The sequence below is a fragment of the Ovis aries genome, chromosome 22, assembly GCF_016772045.2.
Source record: "Ovis aries strain OAR_USU_Benz2616 breed Rambouillet chromosome 22, ARS-UI_Ramb_v3.0, whole genome shotgun sequence".
In the NCBI taxonomy this organism is placed as follows: Eukaryota; Metazoa; Chordata; class Mammalia; order Artiodactyla; family Bovidae; genus Ovis; species Ovis aries.
This window is the reverse complement of record NC_056075.1, coordinates 9489086-9513262: the sequence shown is the minus strand read 5'-3', so window position 1 is coordinate 9513262 and position 24177 is coordinate 9489086. Positions and strand designations below refer to the sequence as shown.

Sequence of the window (24177 nt, the reverse complement as noted above, 5' to 3'; positions counted from 1 at the left end):
ATAAAAGATAGACATTAAGTTCCAGTCTAAGAAAAGCTCATGAAAACTGCTAGTTACTCCCTCAGTCAAAGGGCAAACAAGCCCCTGGGGTTCTCAGCTGTCCTGTGGATGCTAGGGTACCCAAGGTTGGAGAAAAATGAGAAGACTGAGCAGGAACATGAAAAATGGGGAAAAATGAAAAGAGTGAGCAGGGACATTTGATCAGGTCTGGGCTCAGACACAGGAAGCCTGGCTAACAATGACCTGACACCCTCCCCACCAGAATCTGAGGGCTCTTCCTTGAAGAAGCTGAGCAAGTCGAGTCTTGGCTGCTGGCTGGGAAATGAAAAGTCATCTTCAGGAGAAAAGGCAGCTGCTGGCCGCCAAGGGAGCATGGATGTGCATGCCAAGTGTTCTCGACAGTGAGAGAAACTGACCAGCAGGGTTTGATCAGATGAGGTATGTGTTTCTCTTGATGGTTCAATGCTTTTACATTGAATATTTGGAAATATCTAAAAACCATGGCGCCTCAAAGATGGAAGACAACCTTCCCTTATAAATACAACCCCTGTTAAAGCTATTAGAGTTTGTGAATATATATTAGGAAAAACTGCACCAAGATAAGGAGAGAGCAGGGTTGGATGGTGAGCAAGAACCAAATTCCTGGCAGCCAAAGTATAATCCCATAGAAAAACGAATGCTAGCCATGCAATAGACCCTCCAGTAGACTGTGATTTGGAAAGAAGCAGCGAATGAGGACGGAGAAGGCAATGGCACCCCACTCCAGTACTCTTGCCTGGAAAATCCCATGGACAGAGGAGCCTGGTAGGCTGCAGTCCACGGGGTCTCGAAGAGTCAGACAAGACCGAGCGACTTGACTTTCACTTTTCACTTTTATGCATTGGAGAAGGAAATGGCAGCCCACTCCAGTGTTCTTGCCTGGAGAATCCCAGGGACGGGGGAGCCTGGTGGGCTGCCGTCTATGGGGTCACACAGAGTCGGACACGACTGAAGCGACTTAGCAGCAGCAGCAGCAGCGAATGAGGAGGGGTCCAGCATAACCTCAGACAACCCCTCTAGGCTCTCTGGCTTCTACCTTTCCATGTTTTGTGACTTCATTTTCATTCTTTTTTTTTTTTTTTTCACATGTATTTACTGAACACCCGACACAAGTCAGGCGTTTTTCTCAGAACAGATGAAACAGATAAGGGTCTGCTCGAACAGACTTAAGTCAGACAATAAACAAAGGGAAAGCCCATGAATGAAGGAGATCGTTTTAGATTATAGTAAATAGCCTATGAGTAAAAAAGGCAAAGAATCATTGATGGAGAATGACCTGGTGCAAGGACTGCTTTAAAGAGAGGAGTCACACTAGACCTCTGCAAGGAAAGCTCGGAGCTAATTTATGAGCACAGAGAAGCCAGACTTGAGAAGATGCTAGAGAAAGGCAACCTGAGCAGAGAGAAGGGAATGCAAAGGGCCCCAGGAAGAACAGAAGGGCTGAGGGGACCTGGAGCTTGAGGGGTCTGTCTGGATATAGGAGGAGAAGGGTGGAAGCCCCAGGACAGGTCCTGTGGGCCCTTGAGAGCTACAGTGAAGAAAAATCAAAGTGGGCAGCCATCGGGTATAGTGTCACGGAGAGGAGTCTCTTCCCTGAGCTGGGGAGGCTATTTTTCCAAGGAGAGAAACTCTGGCGAGGGAGCTCAGCCCACAGGGATGTAAGCTCAGCACTTACAGTGAAGAACCACCAGATGGCTCCATGAGAAGACTGCCGAGCACCGCCTCCTGCCATTGCTGACGCCTTTCCTGTCTAAGGTAGAAGCACTTTTCCCACCAAACAAAAGCTTCTTTAGCAAACTGCCACTTTGCCTTTTTTTTTTTTTCTTTTAAACAAAAGAAACCAATAGCAACCAGTACAACGGAGTGGCTCTGGTGACTTAACATCTCTGCATCCTACTGGCTGAAAGAGGAAGCTCCTACTCACCAGGGGGGCCACTAGATGATTCATTCCCAAGCTCCCACTTTTCAAAGCACTGTGCCCACCCCAACTGGCTAGGTCGCTCTCCTTTCCGGATACACAATCCTAGAAAAAGAGAACTGCCGGTAGCCAGGCCACAGGCCAAGCTCCAACTGTCCAAGAAACAGATTTGCCCAAGAAGTAATGGTTCTAGGCCTTTAGGACCTCCAGTGATGGTGTGCAAGACAACATGGGGCTGGAGGGGGAAGAGAAGCAGAATGTAAAGGTCAGGCAGGATGTTTGCTATATTATTACCAAATTTCCTCTCACTAGTATCTTTTTTTTCAATAAACACAAGAACTGCTGCAGACCTCCTAACAAGTACCAGCCCCAGAAACAGAGTTATGCAATATGAAAGAAAGGGTGTCAGTGACCAGCACGCAGGTCTGGAACCAGGAAGCAAAAGTCTGCAGGACTTATCAGTGAGTCAGCTGAATCCATCAACGGCTCAGGGGCCTCCCAGGAGTGTGAATGGGGAAAAAAATAGTCAGCCTCTGTCTTTAAGAAGCTTACAGTCTAAAGTTGGCATGGGAATTCTCACTCAATGAAATTTTTTTTTTTTCCCTCTCTATCTGTTGGAACTAGCCTCTCCCACCCTCAATTTCCAATAGTCCTTGGTACACATTATAGTTGTGTTTGACCTATGTCTCTCAATAGATAGGAAGTCCCTGAGTTCAGCCCACATGTCATCCACATCTGTGTCCCCCAGCACCTCCCACACAGACTGAGAGATAAATATGTATAGATAGTGAGAATTTATAGATACAAAGAGAGAGGGAGAATTTGTTTCACAGTATTGTTCTCAAAACTCTGCTCTCCAGCTTTCCCTGACATGGTACACACACACACACACACACACACACACACAAAGGATATATGCATCATGGTCTAGCAGCTCATTTTCACAACTCCCATTGGAGCAAATTCAAGATAAAGAAGTGACCCAGGCACATGAAGCTGTATGATGACTTTTCTATCTGCCTGACCCAAAAAAAGAAAAAGCCAGGAAGGGCTCTTGATGAATTGCTTTCAGCAGGGAGGAAGAAGGATCTGCTGTGCGAGCCCATCATGCTTCCATGAACAGTCACCAGTGCCCTTTCTCCAGCAACATCTGGAAGGACACTCCTCTATATACAGCTCACAGACGGTCACTGTTGAAAAAATGTTCTTCCTGTCCCTGCTTTACTGGCAGTACAGGGTGTTTGGGGCCAGACTGGCACCCCAAAGAGCCTTGCATGGTAAATTTGTCGCCACTGGCTGCATCTTCCTCTCTCATTGCTCTAATCGCCTATCTTCCCTGGGGGCATGACCCCTTTAAATGGCTACCAGTTTCCAACTTGTTTGGTCAAAATCTGCTAGCCTGGAGGTCAGATCCTCTTCAGCTTAAACTTCCCCTTTCTTGCGATAACTTCCCTGAATTCCCACCATCACGTTTCCATAGTACTCTGAACTTCCAGCCCTTCTCACCCTTATAATTGCTTAATTGAATTTGAATTAAATATTTGCTTATCACCAGAGCAAGACAGCTGAGCCCTCTGTGTGTAGGGAGCAGATCTTTTTTGTTCAAGCACTCAAAGGAGTGGCTGGCACCAAGTAAGTCCTCATGACTCATTTGGAGACTGGCTGACTTGATTACTCTGGCCCCAATTTACCATTTGGGTTTCATCTCCTGACTCCTCCGGATACACACCAATGTTCCGTCTAAATAGACTATTCCTTAAAATCTCTCTTTACTTTCCTATCCCTATGACTTTGGTCATGCAATTTCTTCTTTTTGGATAATGGATATTATTTTCCATCCCACATAAAAAGCAATCAGACAATCAGAAAAAAAAAAAAACTTACGAATACTTTTTACTGAGATACAATTTCACATATCACAAAATCAACTGATGATTTTTATTGTATTCCCAGCCACCATCACCAATTCTAGAACATTGCCATCACCCCAAAAGAAACCTGGTACCCACCCATTGGTATCACTCCCTATTCTTCTCCTCCCCCAGCTTCTGTCAATCACTAATCCACCTTTTGTCTCAACAGATTTGTCTGTCCTAGATATTTCATTTAAATAAAATCATACAATATGTACAGTTTCTTTCACTTATATTATTTTCAACATTCATGCATATCATACCGTAGATCAGTACTTCATTCTTCCTTATGGCTGAATAGTATATACTCGATTGTATGAGTACATTATGTTTTATCTATTCATTCATCAATTGATGAACATTTGGGTTGTTTACACTTTGGAGCTATTATGAATAATGCTGCTGTGAATATTTGTGTGCAAGCTTGTGAACATACGTTTTTAATTATCTTGGGTTTATATCTAGGAGTGGAATTGTTGGAGAGTTGACTCATTGGAGAAGACTCTGAGGCTGGGAGGGATTGGGGACAGGAGGAGAAGGGGATGACAGAGGATGAAATGGCTGGATGGCATCACTGACTCGATGGACATGAGTTTGAGTGAACTCTGGGAGTTGGTGATGGACAGGGAGGCCTGGTGTGCTGCAGTTCATGGGGTCACAAAGAGTCGGACACTTCTGAGCGACTGAACTGACTGGCTGATGGTAACTCTGTCTAACTTTGTAAGGAACTGCCAAACTGTTTTTCCAAAGTGGCTGTACCTTTTCTACACTCAACTGCAGGGTATGAAGATTCCTTGCCAACATGTTATCTGTCATTGTTGATTATTATTATCACCCAAACCAGTGAATATGGAGTAGTATCTCACGTGTTTTTTATTTGAATTTCTCTGATAACTAATGATATTGAGTATTTTTTCATGTGCTTATTGGTTAATTGTTTTATTTGGAGAAGTATTTATTCAAGTCCTTTGCTATTGCTAAGTGGGTTATTTTTCTTTTTATTGTTGAGTTGTAAGAATTTTTTATATGTTCTGGATGTGTGAGATCCTTATCAGATCTTTGCAATATGACTTGCAAATATCTACCATTCTGCGGGTTGACTTTTCACTTCCTTGACAGTGTCTTTGAAGCACAAAGGTTGAATTTTACAAAAGCCCAACTTATTCTTTGGTTTCTTGTGCTTAAGGTACCTATCTAAGTATAATTCTAATCCAAGAATTCCCTGTGTAAATCCAAGGTTTCAAGATTTACACCTTACAAGGTGTTTTTCTTTTAAGAGTTTGATAGTCTAGCTCTTATATTTAGGTCTTTGATCAATTTTGAGTTAACTTTCATGTACGGTGTAAGAGGGTCCAGATTAATTCTTTCACATGTGGATATCTAGTCATCTCAGGACCTTTTTTTTTAAAGACTATTCTTTCCCTACTGAATTGTCTTGGCAAGAAGAAACATTTTAAAATAATCCTGATCTAAAAGTATGCCGTGGTAAAGACAACAACCACTGTAGTCTGAGGGATGATAGTCAGGAATGCAGAGGTTGATTGGGTTATTTTAGGCAGAAATAACTATGTATAAATTCCATAAGCACCATCTCAGTCCACCTCTTTCTATATGTAGTAGTGGTTCTTAACCTTGTCTAGGATAAATAAGCCAACAAAATTGCGGGCTTTTGCAAATACGCAACATTCTGCTTAAAATGTTAAGGAGTTCATAGCCCACAAGCCTCCCCACAGACCCTAAGCAAGGAATCTCTGCTCCACTCTCCTTCCCACAAAGTTCATCTACTGCTGAGAACTCCAGCCAACACTCCACGAAGCAACAGACTCACTGTGCTTTTATTGTTCATGTGTATCCTACTCTCTCCTTTGAGCTACACATTTCCACCTAACTCCTTGATATGCACACCACATCACCAAGCATCTCAAATTCAGCACTTTCAACTCGTCATCTTCATCTTCCCTCCCCCAGCCCAGCTCATAGCCCCAGCTTCCCTTTTTCTGGTCACAGAACCATTCTTCCCATCACCCAGGCTCAAACCTCAAAGTCGTCTTCACTTCTTGTTCCCTGCACCAGCCCTCCTCCACCATCCCGTCAGTGTCCAGGTTTGCACAGCTTTCATTCTGAGCACCTATCAGTACTCTGCCTGGTTGTTGCAATATGCCTCTGGCCTTGCTTGTTTCTTTCTCTTTTTTTTTTTCCCTCCAGTTTTACTGAAATATAATTGACATACAGCACTGTGCTAAGTTCAAGGTGTATAGCATAGTGGTTTGATTCACATACATCATGAAACAAGTATCACAGTAAAGCTTAGTGAACATCTATCATCTCATGTAGACACAAAGTTAAAGGAACAGAAATTTTTTTCTTGTGACAAGAACTCAGGATTTACTCTCTTAGCAACTTTCATATATGACATACAGCACTGTTAATTGTGTTAATCATGTATGTTCTATCCCTAGTGCTTATTTATCTTATAATTATTTTTATTCAAAAATATGCTTCAACCCACCTAGTTCTTTGTGGATCCAGTTCATCATAACAGGTTAAGTGGCACAAGAGCTTAAATAAGTCACATGTAAGAATGACTGTCTTCAAGGTGGGGCTAGAATTAATAAATAGATTTTTACCCAGGTCCTTCTAGTTTCCAAGAATTGGAATACAAAGGAACACAGAGATAGAATTCCTGCCCTCAGGGAGCTTACCATTTTAATCACAAAGATCAGGGCCACACACAGCAGACTTGGCCTGGAGATCTGCTAGTCCTCCAGGAACTACATTAGGACTTTTTCAGCCTCTGAGTTTAGGGTTTTTCCAACCTTCTATTCCATCTCCCAGACGACAAAGACATGGAAGCGTAAGGAAGCAGCTTTGGAGTCTGATCACTTCTACCACTGTCTGGAGACTCATAGTCCTCAGACTTCCCACTGACATGAACCAAACACACTCCAGTTCTGCTTTCTCTCTGTCTCAAAAATACTTCAGGATGGGGAAAGGGAGTGATCATAAATAATTGCCATGTGTTCTTCTGCAACCAGAACACAGAAATATGAACTATTGCAGCTATTGCAATCTGCATGGGACCACAAGTACTGTTTTAATTTAGTCCTTGCATTTAAACAGCATTTTTGGATTTGCAGTATTCTTTCACATACACCTTGCAAAGTAGGGGAAGCCTCAATCACTCCATGGGTAAAGAATCTACCTGCAATGCAGGAGCCTTAGAAGACATGGATTTGATCCCTGGGACAGGAAGATCCCCTGGAGGAGAAAATGGCAACCCACTCCAGTATTCTTGCCGGGAAAATCCTATGGACAGAGGATCCTGGAGGGCCACGGTCCAAAGACTCACAAAGAGTCTGACATAACTGAGCGAACACACATATATGTTTGAGCGGTAGAAATTATTCCTGTTGGTTTATCAGTGAAGAAATGAAACCTCCAAGAGTTTGCATGATTTACCCAGAATCACACAATTCGTGAGGTTCTTCGACAGGGAACTTTAAGGAAGCTCTTTAAAAAGAAGTGGATGGTGAAGGTGGGGAAGGGACACCTTTGCCTTTCTCTTCATCCAGCTTTTTGCCTGGAATTCAGACATTAAAGCTGTAATTCAAGCAGCCTTATTGTAACTTTGAACTTGAAAGCCATGCAAAAAGAATGGCAAAGCAGAAAAACAGAAATAGCCTTGGCCGCTGACATCTTGCAAACATCAGAACTGAACAGCCTTCCATTGTTTTTTTTTTCTTTGTTATGTGTTTAAAATACTATAGTTGGGTCTGTTTCTAACAGCCATAACCATTCTTTGGTGCCTCAGCATTATCTATAATTGGGCAAAACTAGTATCAATCACCAAATGATGTCACATCATTATAATTGTGCCTGGGAGTCACTCTCTTCCCATTCCTAACGGGAACATATACTATCCTTTCCCACTTAAGCCATTAAAATGACAATTGTATAGAATATAGATGCAGATTTCTAAACCTATGATATACCTAATGGCATATAGCCTATGATTGAAATCATGCAAAATGTCTATATATGAAAAGACTAAAATCTAATACCTGAAATAAATATATGATATAAACTTTTTAGTATATAGAAATTAAAATAGAAATTTAAGTTGGCAGAACCCTGGTTAGTTTTTTAAATCCTATTTTCAAAATTATCCTTAATATTGTTGCCTTATCCTTTTAAATAGAGCATTAAAAGATTTTTTTTAATTACCAGATTCTCCAAAGTATCACCTCTGCTATTTAGTTACTACTAAACAAATTTATTTTTGCCCAGGAGGGGTAAGACAATATAGCTTCTGAGTATACGAGGCCATCCTTCCCTATGATGATACATATTTTAGGAATGGGAAGAATTATAATCCATATTCACATTTTTAAAACAAAACTAGAGAATGAAGGGCATCTCCTTGAACTTGGTACACTTCAAAGGTTATCTGAAGAAGGCCCCAGGTGGCTGGGTAGATTCTTGAGGCCTTTGGTGGGATCACATCACACAGGAGTGGCCTTGCCAGCCCACACTTCTACTTCTTCATTCAAGAGCATGTGGGAGATGGGACTAGTTTCTAATGTCTGTCCTTTGATCTCAATTTTTCACTTCCTTTTGGCATGAACCCTCACTGGGGACAGTTCAGGGTTCTGTACACCCACTTTCTCACCTTGATGGTATTTCTGGTCTCCTCAGAGAATGTTACACTTGACACTTGTTTCCTTTCTGAGTTCTTCTATATTATGCAGCTTCTCATGGGATTTACCCTCGCCTTCCTTCATATTAAGCTGCAGGAGATGTGGGGCCATTCATTTCAATGGAGGACTAACCAAGCTTACCTAAGCATTTGAGTGGCAGAAAGGGTGAAGTGGGAAGGAGCGAGGGGGAGGGGGAAATGGGTGTACACTTGTGTTCCATGTAGAGTGTGCTGCACGCCATCCTCCTCCTGAACCTTTACCTACGTCCTTCATCCTACCATGACTTCTTCATGGGGCATGTCATTGAAGTATTATCGCTAGTATACAAAGGAGAAAGTTGAGGCTTTTCAAGTTAACCAACTAGACAAGTTAACACAGTTAGAAAATGGCTGCGAAAAATAGGTGAGTTCACAATGTTATGTGCCAGCCTGAATGGGAGAGAGTTTGGGGGGAGAAAGGTTACATACACATGCATGTCTGAGTCCCTTTGCTATTCACCTGAAACTGCCACGACATTTTTTATCAGCTATACCCAAATACAAAATAAAAGTTTAAAGTTTGGGGGAAAAAAATGAGTTCAACTGTTTAACCTCAAAGTCATTGGTCTTTCTATTACATTTGCAATGGATTTACTAGCCAGCCAAGTGCCCTGAAAACTTTCAATTAATTTTCTAGTTTAGATTACTGACTATTCATGTAAGAAAACACGCTGTATTTAGGTAAAAGTGAAAAAATACCACTTAGCCATAGAAAGCAGCACCACACTCACAGACTACCTCTGATGCTAAATTGTCAGGTTCAAATACAGACCTTGCCACTGTGTGACCTTGGGCAAGTTTCTTAACTTCTCTGTGCCTTGGGCTCTTTATCTGTAAAATGGGAATGAGAATATCCCTACCTATAAGATTGTTATGCGAATTGAGTGAGAAGGGAGTTATAACACACATAAACACTATCCTTGAAGGGCAACAAGAGGAACAGATAGGTTCTAGTCCAAAAGTTTGAGGGGTGTGGAAGCTCTGCCATTCTTGGATATTTATAAATCCAAAGTCCCACCTTACAGAACCAGGATTTACTTTTCATAGTACTCTTTCTCCAGGTGTATTTGAGTGAGTAACCCTAATGCTGGAGCAAGTCTTCTGGCTTTGGGGAAGGCTCCTTTAGGAGAGGGGGTATCTGGTACTCAGAAATCCCTCCCCGCCCACAAACCCAGTGCAACAAGCAAGGGGACTTGAGGATGATTTAATCCTGCTACATCTTTTTGCTCAGTGTTTTAAAGAGTCAAGAGGATTTTTTTCCATTGGTAATTTGCATGTCGTTCCCACGATTACATTTTGAAGTAGATGAGTAATATTTAGAAATAGAAGGCTTTCCACTTCTAGTTCCTCTCATTGGTATGTGATGTAGGCAAGTCACACATACTGTTCGGGTTGAGTCTTGCTTTCTACCAGATGGAGAACCATTCATCAAATGAATAATTACTACATCTTTTCAAATACAGTCAATTGCATTTTGCTAAAAATGTCTTGTCCAACCTCCTCTCCTCCCGCCAAAAAGAAAAAAGCAAGAATAATTAACAAACTGAACAACAAGACGTACTTACCTACAATCAAGAACAGAAGACTGAGTAGGTCATTCTGCCCGCGTGGGTGTCCCACCAGCCTTTGAATCTCTGATATATAATTGCCTACGAGGGTTTAGCTGAAAACCAGGAGACTAGGTACTAAAGTTGCATATGACATAGGTACATAGGAAAAATGGCTACATCTCTAAAAGGATATATTTTCTACTTTAACTAGAAGAAGGTGCCCAGGAGAAAGTAATAAAGTGATTAATCAGGAATCATTGGACCAGGGCTGACTCTGCTATGGAGATTTCATGAAACAGTTTAAAAACAACAACAAAAAAAGTTTTGCTAATGAAAATTACCAACTTTTTTTTTTTCAAATAAAAATTACAGAAATGTTGCTATCTACCATCACCACATTCAATAAAGAAAACAGACATTTTACTAACTAATATAGAAATAAGAGGTATTGGGTTGGCCAAAATGTTCCTTTGGGTTTTTCTGTAAGCCAATACTTAATTTTAGACTAAAAGACAGTTCTTAAAATCAAATAAATTTAGTGATGTGAAAACCTCACGACTTTGCCTTACTTTTCTCACTTCCTCATGAATCAGTGAACTCTATCCCTTCCTGGCACCAGTCCAAGAAATAGTATTTGGGAATGACTGCTCTAGTGAAGGGTCTTCTTCTGGCTCATTCGTGTGACCCAGGGTCACAACTACTCTGCTTCCCTGAGGTTCAGTGACCAGCCATGAAATGGAAATAATGTGTGTTTGCCTGGCCTACTTCACAGGATTGCAGTCAGAAAAGACATGGTAACATATACAAAACAGCTCTGGAAATGGTGAAAAACTATACACATGTTCAGGATTGTTATTCTTTTCAACATAAGTTATATACTTATTCCCAAATTCCTGGGATTAGATGATTGCACTATAAGATTGTTCATCTCAGAGACACACCAAATGCCAGACGCTAACACATTTTCTCCACTAAGAAAAGAAAACATGAATTGATAGCTTACCGTGGATACTAGGAACATCATTCAAAAATCATCCAGTATCAAGGGATATTTGTTTAGGTCCATCCTTAAGACTCTAGTGGCTCAGACGGTAAAGCGTCTGTCTGCAATGCAGGAGACCCGGATTCGATCCCTGGGTTGGGAAGATTCCCTGGAGAAGGAAATGGCAGCCCACCCCAGTATTCTTGCCTGGAAAATCCCATGGACCACGGAGCCTGCTGGGTTACCGTCCATGGAGTTGCAAAGAGTTGGACACGACTGAGTGACTTCACTTCACTTTAAGACTGAGCAGATTCATCTAAACCAAGTCACATGAATGGGAGCTTTTACCATTTTAAAGATTTCAACAGAAGTTTCACAGACTCGATTCAATACTTCACAGACAGCATATTTTGCTCATCTCTGCATCCACAGAACTGGGAACAACGCTGGGAACAGAACAGGGAATTGGTGAATGCTGGATAAATGAAGAAACCTAGGATCTGGGCCCCAAGAAGGCATTTTCCAATTTATTGCTCTACTGCCCTCACCAATAAACTGGGAAGAAAACTACTAACCCACAAATACAAATAGTTTCTATTAAAGACAATCCAAAAAAAAAAAAAAGGTAAAAAAAAAGTATGTTACTGATGGGGATGTAAAATGGTACAGCCACTTTGGAAAAACAGCTTGGTAGGTTCTTACAAAATTAAAAAGTAGAATTACCATATAACCCAATAGTTCTACTCCTAGATATATACCCAAGAGAAGTGAAAATATTCATTCATACAATGAGTTATAAACAAATGTTCATATCAACATTATTCATAAAAACCAAAAAGTATAAATGACCCCAAAGTCCATCAGATGGTTAATGGATGAAGATAATATGGCATATCCATATAACATATAGTGAAATGTCATTTGGCAATGAAAAATGAAGTGCTGTTATAAGCTACAATATGGATGAACCTTGAAAACATTATGCTAAGTGAAAAAAGCCGGACACGACAGATCACACACAGTATGATTTCATAACATGAAAAGCCCAGAATGGACTAATCCATAAAGACAAAAAATAGATTGGTGGTTGACAAGGGATGAAGGGGTGGGGTTCAAAACTGCTAGTATGTATGGGGTTTCCTTTTAGGGTGATGAAAATATTCTGGAATTAGATAGTTTTTATAATTATACAACATAAGGACTATACTAAAAACCACCAAAGTACACAATTTAAAACAGTTGACTTTTATGTTATATGAATTATATTTCAATGAAAAAGAATATACAAGTATAAAAGGCTACAAGAAACAGGAAAATTAGGAGCAATGAGTGGAATTATATTTTCTCAAATCAGACATAAAGAAATTAGTTCTCAGTTATGTTTCCTGTGCTTAAAAAAAAAGCCCTCATCTGCCAGGGCTATTTATTTGAATTTGTGTCAGTAAATCTGTTCCTCTCACAGCAGCTGGCAGATAATAGGCACTCAATAAATGGTGGATAGATGAACATATATGAGAACCACATTCCTCACATTTCCTAATAGACAAGACTTTTTTAATATGTTAATTGTGGGAAATAGCAGGAAATCCTGGCAGACTTTGTTCCCCAAATCAGAAAGAATCAGTATAGTGGCCCTGCTCAGCACCAAACAAGCAACAGAATCCTTGACCAGAGGGTTCTTGAGACTGCTGCTGCTGCTAAGTCGCTTCAGTGGTGTCCGACTCTGTGCAGCCCCATAGACAGCGGCCCACCAGGCTCTGCCGTCCCTGGGATTTCCCTGGCAAGAACACTGGAGTGGGTTGCCATTTCCTTCTCCAATGCAGGAAAGTGAAAAGTGAAAGTGAAGTCGTGTCCGACTCTTTGCGACCCCATGGCCTGCAGCCCACCAGGCTCCTCCATCCATGGGACTGTCCAGGCAAGAGTACTGGAGTGGGGTGCCATTGCGTTCTCCATCTTGAGACTAAAGAAGATCAAGAAAGTTTTACTCAATGAATGAAGCTTGATCAAGAATTCCCAAATTTTTAGATGCCTTTCAGTTATAACAAGAAAAATCTTAAAATCTAAAAGCTCCCCAAATAAAATTTACTAGACTTCCTTACATAGTTATTCTCTATATAACTTATTTAGGTAAAGAAGAGAATAGTACAGAGCAGGTTAATTCTAGCCAGGAATAGAAACTCCAAAAGGATTTGGTGTAACGATATTGAAAAGACTCAATCAGCTGAGACTTGATGAACCCCCATGAATAGTTCCAATGGCCCAGGGAATTGTATTTCTAATGGATAGCTGATCTGGGACTTCATAACACATATAAACGGAATTCTTCATTTACAAAAGAAGAAACCAAGAACCAGGGACACAATGGGACCAATCTGAGACCACCCTGCTGGTTAGAATCTGAGTTAAACCTAGAACCCAGACATTTTTACTTCTGATTTTGTCTTTTCCTCCTGCTGGAATTCTATACATCATGCTGTTCTCAAACCACGTGGAACACACTGAGAAAATTTTGGAATTTTAATGCGGTGAAGGTAACCATAATGGGTTTCTTCCAGATTCACAAATTTTATAAATATTGTGAGTGAAGGTTTGACCCAAGTTTAAAAGAAAAAAATATTTCCTACTTGCCTATAAGCTTCTCACAGTGGAAGGGATGCTTGGAACTATTTAAAAAGTTGCCATTCTTCCCATAAATTTAGCTATCCCCTTCAGGTGGGCAAATTCATCCCTGGGCAGACAACTTCAGTGAATGCCATTCATGCTTCAAGTTGGTGAGGGGGTGGGAAAAAGCCAGCTTTGACTTCAGGCTTTGCCAAGAACAAGTCATATAATTTATAGCAGAACTAAGGAAGGTATAATCTGCAAATTGGCTGTGTATTTATTTTTCTAAGACATAAGTGAAGTGTTCTTGGGAGGTAACACCACATGGCAAAATATAAGCTCTTTTGGAGGCAGGGGAACTTTAAAAAAACACACTCACACAATTTCATGAGGAGAAGCTGTGGAAGCCAGCGTGGAGAGCAGTGGTTGGTTTTGCCTGCCCAGTACCCATTTGGCCTTCTTTTGACAAAAATGCCCGAGTTGAACTTTGAAGACCATCCACCCCTCTTGTCCCTCTTGGACAGAGCTAAAATTTGCCCCTGACAGTCCTCATCAGCTCAAAGGATGGTTCTGTGATTGATACTCAGGACGTCAGAACATTCTATACCCTATACATGTGATTCAGCCAGGGACGGCCACATGGAAAAGCCAAACCAATGGGACTCTGCAGCAGACTAAGTAGCTTCAGTCATGTCCGACCGACTCTTTTGTGACCCCCATAGACTGTGGCTCGCCAGGCTCCTCTGTCCATGGGGATTCTCCCGGCAGGAACACTGGAGTGGGGTGCCATTCCCTTCTCCAGGGGGTCTTACTGACCCAGGGATGAAATGGCATCTCTTAGGTCTCCTACAAGCTCTTCACCACTAGCACCTCCTGGGAGGCCCAATGAGTCTTGACTGCTGAATTTTTAACAAAACTTTGGAAAAGAAGGCTCTCTTGCCCTTTATTCAGGAAATCAACCCTGAACATTCATTAGAAGGACTGATGCTGAAGCTCCAATACTTTGGCCACCTGATGCAAAGAACTGACTCATTGGAAAAGACCCTGATGCTGGGAAAGATTGAAGGCAGGAGAATGGGATGACAGAAGATGAGATGGTTGGATGTCATCACTGACGCAGCGGACATGAGTTTGAGCAAACTCTAGGAGATGGTGAAGGACAGGGAAGCCTGGCACACTTGCAGTCCGTGGGGTCATTGGACACGTTGAGTGACTGAACAACAACGTGCCACTCAAATCACCAACTGTGAGAAGTACCAGAGGTGACCACATCGAATACGAAATGGTAAGTGAAGGAAACACAGAGCAGAGCAGAGCCAAGATACAGTGATCAAGAACAAGGTGGGCAAGAGGGAAACCTGTTTCCTGCCTTCCTGAAGTGAGAGCTACCTCTGAGCTTTAGTCGCATCACCTTTTTGCTTATACCTAGCAAGTTTGGTTTGCCATTTGCAGCAGAGACAGACAGTACCGTGCAATAGTACGATGCAGGCTCTCGAAATGCAGAAATGAAAGTGTGGATGTCAGTTCAGCCACTTTCTAGTTATGAGACCTTAAGCAAGTTATGTAATCTCTCTAAATGGCAGGTTTCTTATCTACACTATCTGATTCTGGGATCAGTGAGTCAATAGTCTCTCCAAAGCACTTGTTAGAGTTACTGACATGTAATTCATGTACAACAAATGTGAGTTACAATTTTTAACAAACAAACTGTAATAAAAGCAACCCAATGTCTGCTATTACAAGATTAAAGCTACTACAATATTATTTCATTTTCACTGAGCTTCCCAGGTGTCACTAGTGGTAAAACAAACAAACAAACAAACAAACAAACAAACAAAAACAGCCTGCCAATTCTGGAGCCACAAGAGACATGAGTTTGATCTCTGGGTCGGGAAGATCCCCTGGAGGAAGACATGGTAACCCACTCCAGTATTTTTGCTTGGAAAATCCCACGGACAGAGGAGCCTGGAGGGCTACAGTCCACAGGGTCACAAAGAGTCGGATATGGCTGATGACTTAGCACAGCACACAAGCTTCACTAGTACATGAGGGAAACCTGACTTTTAAATAGCTTACCACAAGGAAGCATAGAAATGGACCTAAACATCATTTTTATCATATTTTCTCTTATTTCTAAAGAGTTTTAAATAACATGGTAAAAAATGCTTGCAGTAGCATACTGAGAGACTGACTATGGACTGCTTTAATATAACCCATCCTCTAATTGGCAACTACATTAAAAAAAGCAAAACGAAATCTTTAAACCCGTGCACCAGAAATCCTGGAAGAAGTTGCAATAAAACAGGAGAATGAGATAGATATCACCTGATATTTAGACTTTTCCTCTACATTTCTCTATTTTCCCAGTGTATGTCAAAGAACATTGACTGTACTTCTGTTTCGAAGGTTTCACTGTCTACTTGTTCCACAATCACATCATTAGGCTTTTAGAACGTTGGTTTAAGAATTGGAGAATCACAGAGTATTAGACGTGAAACAAACAATAGAGAGCATTTTATCAGATTCTTTCATCTTACAAAAGGGAAAAACTTGTCGAAGATCGAATAGCTAGACACTGGCACCATGGAAATTACAGGCTAACATTCCTACTGATTCAGAAAACTCCTTGAGAGAGACACTATTGATTGACCACATCACCTAGGCTAATTCTGCTAATCTTTTAAGGACTTGTTTAAATATCATTTCCTCCAAAAACCTTTCCCTAGGCATCAACTAGAAGATATTCTCCCAACTTTCAATTCCCAGAGCACCTGATTTTTTTTTACTTTTATTGTCATTATTATTCCACAGATGTGTATGTCTTCTTTATTAGTCAATAAATTCTTTGAAAGAGGATTTGCATCTTTTTCATATCTGTGCCTTCAGCATGTGACACCAGGCTTTGGTACATAGTAACCACTTGATAAATGGTTACTGCAAAACAGGCTATCCTATCGCCTAGGACCTATTGAATCCAAATGGCTTAGTTTGGAAATAGGACTAAACTGCATAGACAAACTCATCACTATGGGATCCTTCCTGAGTAGTAGAAAGATGGTACTTCCTAGCCCCACTGCAATTGGAAGCGACTATATGACTAGTTTTGGCCAGAAGACAGTAAGCAGAAGTGATGTGTGTTACTCCCATGCTGGCGCAGTGAATAACCCTTGTGAGATCCTTCAGTTTTATGTCCCCTTATCTCAGCATCCCAGAAGCCATATGCTAAGAAGAAGGGGCCATAAAAGGCAGCAGTCATCACATGGAGGGGAGCCACACTTCAGAGTCACTGAGGCTTATTTAGATCAGGCTTTGTGAGTAAGAAAGATGTCTTTGTTACAAGTCACCAAGATCCCAGGGTTACTTTCTTGTTGTTGTATAGTCCAGCTGATCCTAGATAATAGCCAGACTAAAACACAGATCTTGTGACAGGGATTTTTGATGGCAATTCATTATCTCTTTATTCCTTACTAACAGAAGCTTGGGTAATATGCCTAAACCGAAAAATTACATTCTATTACTTTACAGTGCACTATGTTACATACTAGCTACATAGTGGCCAAGAGGATATCTGCTTAGTCACTTAGGCGTGGCCAACTCTTTGCAGTCCCATGGACTATAGCCCATCAGGCTTCTCTGTGTGGAATTTTCCAGTCAAGAATACTGGAGTGGGTTGCCATTTCCTTCTCCAAACAGGATATAAGTAAAAGCTATTAATATGTTTTTCAAGAAGTCTTCCCTTTTGTTTCCTGATAAGAATTTATATGTAATGACTGGAGCTTCAGCAGCCTTCTTAAATCATGAGGAGTCCTTGACAGTAAAAGTCACAAACTAAGGGTGGTGGGGCAGAAAGACAGAATGAGCCTGGATTCCTGATGGCACTGTGGAGTTACAGTATTAAGCAATGACTGCCTTACCTCTGTGTTCTTGTTTAAGAGAACTGAACCCTTAGGCTTCCCTGTTGACTCAATGGTGAACGCAGGAGATATGGGTTCCATCTCTGGTCGGGGAAGGTCCCACATACGGTGGAGCCATGAAGCCCACTGAGCCTGTGCTCTAGAACCCAGGAGACATAACCACTGAGCCCAAGTGCCACAACTGCTAAAGTCTGTGCCTAAAACCCATGCTCCACTAAGAGAAGCCACCGCAGTGAGAAGCCTGCATACGGCAACGATGAGTATCCCCCACTTGCCACAACTAGATAAAAGCCCTCACAGCAATGAAGCCCCAGCATAGCCAAAAATAAATAAATAATTTTTTAAAAGAGAAAATTAAACCCTTATGTTCTTAAGCACTGTAGCTAAATCTTTGTTACTAGCAAACAAATGTAACTCTTAATTGGCATAGCCCTTACGTCACATATTCTAAACTATTAATAGCACCCTTGTACTGAAGAGTAAGAGCAAACAGCACTACCTAACACCTAACCCAAGTTGGGAAAGAATGGTATTCTATTCGATTTTGCTTTGATCTTCTGAGGAACTGAAAAAGAAAAATGAACTCTCATTAAATCACATCTTTTTAAAAGATACTTTTTCCACATTAGCAAATTCTGAAGGAAACATAACCAAAATTACATTTTCCCAACGTAATCATAAGTCTCTTAACTGTGAAAACATGTGAAGGATGAGGTTTAGTTCATTTTAAAATGAAAAAAAAAATTAAAGTAAAAGTGATTTGATATTTCACATTATTAAGAAAAAATTTAAATAGGAGGCATTCTTCTAAGGGAAGCTGAATTTTGAGAGAGCAGGAGAATTTAAATGCTGGAGATTTTAAAAGCTGTTTTGGTGAAGCATTTTTTATTCTTCTTACCACTGGTGATTTTCTCAGGGACTCGTCCACCTTTAATAATGCTTCATTATGTATGTGCCTGCTATTACTGTAACAAGAAGTGACATAAAAATTACAATTGACTCCAAAGAAAAGACTTAATATTCAGGATCACCAAGAGCTTCTTCTTTTCTGCTTTTCTTCCTGGACCAAAATGTTGGCTCACTTCATCTCAGCTACATATGCTTCTCAAAATCTGGATTTTTATAAAACAAAACAAAAACACATTTTTTAAAAAAAGATGCAACCAATATCTCCATAAGTTTGCATATTCAAATTGACACTAAAAAAATAACATAAAAATCTGTCCCTCTGTTAATGGATACAAACTCCGTCTTTCTAAGCTATATGATTCAGATTTTTATAAGATTAGGAGAGGGCTTCTCTCATGGCTCAGTGGTAAAGAATCTGCCTGCCAGTGAAGGAGACATGGGTTTGATCCCTGGTCCTGGAAGATTTTACACGCTGCAGGGCAACTAAAGCCATGGGCAACAACCCTTGAGTTTATGCTCTAGAGCCAGCGAGTTGCAACTACTGACCCCTGCACTCACAGAGTCTGTGCTCCACAGTGAGAAGCCTACGAATCGCAACTAGAAAGTCTCCCCCACTCACCATAACTAGAGAAAGCCCATGAAGCGAAGAAAGCCCAGCACAGCCAAAAATAAGTGGATAAATAAATAAAATTTTAAACAGATCAGGAGACTCTTTTCACCCTTCATGGTCGATGGGGAATCTGAAATGGCAAGTACTTCCAACATCAGGCATTTCAGGCCACCTGAACCAGTGACAACTATAAACACAGGGCAAGGGACACACGCCCCAAAGAAGGATTTCATGGTCTGCCGTGAAATACAGCGGAGCAGAGTACTCCTCTCCCAGTGTGAAATTTCTCAGGAAGTCTTTCACCCATCAGTTTTCCCAGAAAACATTCTCATGAGTTGCCCTTTCACACCCTATCTTCCGAGTTGTCCAGCGCTGGGCTTTCAGGATAGAATGGGAGTATGACGAGGCAGCAGTTATTTTAAATCTGAATATGACAAAACATCTTTTCAGTGGGAAAACCACGTTGTTTCTAAAATAATCCTCATTTCAATGCAAAGCTTCTTAGACCACAAAGATTACGAGTCCCAGCATTCACCTGAAAATTGGAAGGCTTTAGGTAACCTTACTAGTTTTTATACCCATCCCTGGATTGCATAGAAGGGTTAAAATTCAAGAATAAAATAAAAACAGAAAAGCCCGAATTCCTCTGACTAACACTGCTACCAGCTGTGTAAAATTGGACGAGTTATTAAATCTCTCTTAGCCTCCATTTCTTCACATGTGAAATGAAAGTGATAGTCCTACCTTAACGGTTACTGTGAGGGCTGAAGAAGACGATGTGGATAAAGCACTTAATGCAATGCCCAGCACATAGTAAGCACTCAATAAACATTAGATATTGCTAAAGTATTCCTCTTTAGCTGACAGAACTCTGCGAAGAATCACTGAAGGACAAATCCAGAAATTCTTGGAATTATTGCCAGATGCAGAGACGAACTGGGCCTCTGTGGGTTTTGGCCATTCTGAACAGCAGCACTTGGTCCAAGTGGGTAAGCCAGGCACACAGCCTGCAGATCTGGGCTCTAAGATCCACCCACAGGAATTTTAAACTACATTTGGCAAACGGATGCCTATTTTGCGTCTCCATCTACCATGCCGCCCAGAGTGACTAAATCCTTTACAATAAACTGTTCCAGATTGCAACCTTTCTTCCCCCCACTAGACATGCATAAAAATGAATCCATATGTGTATGTGAAGTAGCAGTTCCAAAAATAATGGTGGCTTTAAATACTGTGGGATTATAGGAGAGAGGAAATGGTCCTGAAGTAAGATGGTTAGGAAAGACTTCATTAAGAAAATGAGATTTGATCTGGGTTTTGACGGGTGAGTAGGAGTTAGATGTGTGGAGTAGAAAGAGAGATGACCTTGAGTAGAGTAGAGCATGACAAAGTTACAGAGGTAGCAATGAGCAGGTGGGAACAGTGGGCAATGACCAGAGCTGAGGGGCTGTGTAGAGAAATGTAGGGATGGAGCGGGAGACCAGCTTGTGCTGATATAAGGAACTGAGGATCACGGAATAAGAAAGGGACCTGATAGGGTCATATTCATCTCTGTGTCATAGAAGAGTGCCTGACAGAGAGTAGTGCCCAATAAATACCCGAGTGAATTAGTGGATGCATATAGGAAATAAAATGGCATTTTGATTTACTTGGCTGAATACATTAGAGGAAAAAGTTGAGTCTTGCAGATTAAGGAGGAAGTTACTACAGATCAGAACCTGAGGTGATAGAGAACTGAACTAAAACAGTGGCCACGAAGAAGAGTTAGGAATCAACAGGAGAAATGTGATGAAAGAAGAATTTCAAGGACCCGGAGATTGGCTGAATAGAGGAAGGAAGGTGAATTGAGGTTTGGAGTGCTTGAGGTTTGGAGCCGTAGTCGTTGGCTAAAATGGCCAGATATCCAATGTCATAAGAAACTAGGGTAAGGGTGAGCAGGGGAAGGTGCAAGAAGTCCAGTTTTGAGTATTTAAGGTGATGCGAGGATGGCCAAGTGCCCTCGTCTTGTCCTCATCTGGAGATGCAAGTCTAGAAACGAGTTAACATCACTGGAACACACTTCCGTCCTACCTTGAATCCTGAAAGGCTGCCTTCCGTGGGTTTTGCCTTACATCAGTCAAGGGGTTAACTCCAGTTCACAGGAACTAACACCTCCCACTCACCTCCCTGTCTGGGTTAGAGCCCTGCTCCGTACCTCTATCTGTCACAGATGATCACTCCCCTCCCAGTCCTTCTTGCTTCTTATCAGTGTCCCCTCCCAGGACTTAATGCTTCACACTTTTGTTTCCACTACACAAATAAAGGCATGGTACACAGAGGTTCACTCTATGAGGACAATTTCTTGAATGAATGAACAAGCTCCCTGTCCATCCACTCCGAGATAAATTAGAGTCAGTCTCTGCCTCACTCTCATGTTCTATGAACTCACAGAAGGTACCACAGGCTTCCAGTGGTTCATCCAACTGGCTTTTCTAAAAGCCATCTTCATTGAGGATGAAGGCAAATGACCTGTGTCCCTTAAGCAGGCACTTCAGCTGAGAGTCTTTGAATAATGCCCAGCCAAGACTGTGCTGAAAAAATCAGGAGCACCCAGCATAAGTAGTTTTAACTCCCAAGGATGCCTTCCCCTTCTAATTAACTATGTTTCCATCTATTTCATCATTTACGATTGAAGAGCTCTGGCATTGGTGTCAGACAGACAGGTTGGATTCCCTTTCTCACCACTCGTTAGCTATGTCATTTTGGAGGAATATGTCTTGCCCCTCTGAGCCTCAATTCTTTCATCTGTAAAATGGGAATCTGAATAACTATATAACAGTGCTATTATGAGGTTGAAGTGCCTTGAGATACCTTAAAATGGTATCAAGTGTGCTGTTGCTGCTGCTAAGTCGCTTCAGTCGTGTCCGACTCTATGCGACCCCATAGACGGCAGCCCATGAGGCTTCCCCGTCCCTGGGATTCTCCAGGCAAGAACACTGGAGTGGGTTGCCATTTCCTTCTCCAGGTATCAAGTGTAAAGTCTATAATATTGGTGTTGTCTTGTCTTTCACAATACGAAATAATTATTTCATTGTGATAGGATATTAAAACAGAAATTTTCCCAAGACACATTTAAAAGGGAGGTACTAGATAAAATGTACATGATGAGTTCAAAAGAGTGTAGTGGTTCTTATTCACTACCTGACCCACTAAGTTAATTTCTATTATAAGAATACTAGAGATGTGCTTCACAGGATGCAAAGAAAATGTGCAGATGATGGCTGGACTGTGCTGACTCTTGGTAGAGTGTAGAAAATGATAGAAGGAGTAGATTACAGACCCAGATTTCACACAGAGCCTAGGCAGCCAGCAAGAGAAACGTGTGAGGTATGATTCATGACACAATGCTTCCTGCCACAACGCTGAGAACCCATTTTCAACAGATTCTGTGGGCATAGCATCCACAATGTTCCCTTCTAACCCCAAAACTGGACTCTCAGATGCTGCCTGAGACCGTAAGAGGCCCTTGGACAATTCTTCCACTTAGCACCGGTCTCTTAAATACTCGGTGTTACACGTCATATAAAGCACATTCCCACGGAAGCTGTGAAATAGAAACTTTCAAAAGATAAGCTTGTGTTGAACTGCACAACTTGTCTCATTTCATAATTCTAAACTTTCATAACCTGCCTTTCCTGGGTGTAACTGGCATGATGAAAGCCCCATGTGATTTGCTCAACACAGTGCTAGGAAGGACTCAACAAGATTCTTAGGCGAATTGAATCCATCTTTGAAGAACACGCAGAGCTTGATTTGGGATCAGTTTAAGAATTCAGAGGTTTCCTTTCACGTCCTCAAATTTTCCCTTGGCTCTCCATCTCCTCCACCTTCCCCACTCCAGGCTGCCCTGCACCCACCTGCCTCAGAGGACCCCAGCTTATTTTCTACAGCTGGGGACCCTTGGCTATCTCTTATCTCCCATCTCTCTTGTATCTTCAATCAGATTATCTCCCCTATGACCTGGAAAAAGAGCTCAGATCTCCTCTATTCTAAAAATAAAATTAAAGGAATACAAAACTACCAAGAAAACTTCTTCAGCCCTCCTCTCCTCTCAAGTGCATCCAATTTCTCAACTCATATCACCTACCAGTGGTTCATAAATGATGCTCTGTGGACTGGCTGCAGTTGAACTATCTGTACCAGTTTCCCAGGTACAACCACTACAAATATGAATCACAGGGTCTGATGTGGGGCCTAGGAATTTTATTTTTCAGGTTCCCTCCAAGTGATGAGGATGTTCAGCCAAATTTTTAAACCACTGGTTTATCCTCACTGTATTTATTTCATCACCACCCACTCCAAACACCCACCAAGCCGACTTGATCACAACTGGTCTCTCGAGTCACTGCTAACTTCTAACCGCCCTGTGCAGTTACACAGTGCTGGGAACTCACCGTTTTCAGGGCTCATTCCTGGCTTTTCTGTGGCAGTCAAGGTGGAAACAAGGCTCCATTTTCCTGAAATTTTCTTCTCCTTTTTCTGTTGTGAACCTTCTCGTGGCACTCTTATCACGGGGGCCAGTACCCCATGTCTTTCACTGCAGCCACTTCCTCCTTCCACCCAACATGTGAGCATAAGCAAGACTGAGAGGATGGCTTCCTGCTGCTCCATATGGGAGACCTCACAGTCCAATCACTTTAACGATCCTTGACACTAGCTTCCACATACATTCTCCTGCTCAAGTGATTGCACTCTTGAGCTGGATAGTCACCTTCATCTGTATTTTCCTCCTTCATCTGAGCTGGTCTCAAAGTCACCATTTTCCTCCCAATCATCCTTCCAGAAATCCATGCTTCGGTCAACATCATCATTCCTCCAATAATCTCTCTTCACAATTTTACCGTATCTCTCACTTTTCTGTGCCTTGTTCCCACACACTCATGCTTTCTGACTCTTCCTTTGTGATATTCACCATTTTTACTTCTTGCGTATCTGTCCGCCAGCCCCAATCCTTTACCTGAGCCATC

The 24177-nt window shown here is 41.6% G+C and overlaps 1 long non-coding RNA gene across 1 annotated transcript; it reads right to left on the bottom strand.

The window, feature by feature from the left end:
* Window positions 1-1106: 1106 nt before the first annotated feature.
* On the bottom strand, window positions 1107-23795 carry LOC132658404 (uncharacterized). Its single transcript, XR_009598030.1, has 2 exons — window positions 23605-23795; window positions 1107-18764 (listed from the first exon to the last, which is right to left on the bottom strand). It is a non-coding gene; the product is annotated as an uncharacterized LOC132658404 (long non-coding RNA).
* Window positions 23796-24177: the final 382 nt, after the last annotated feature.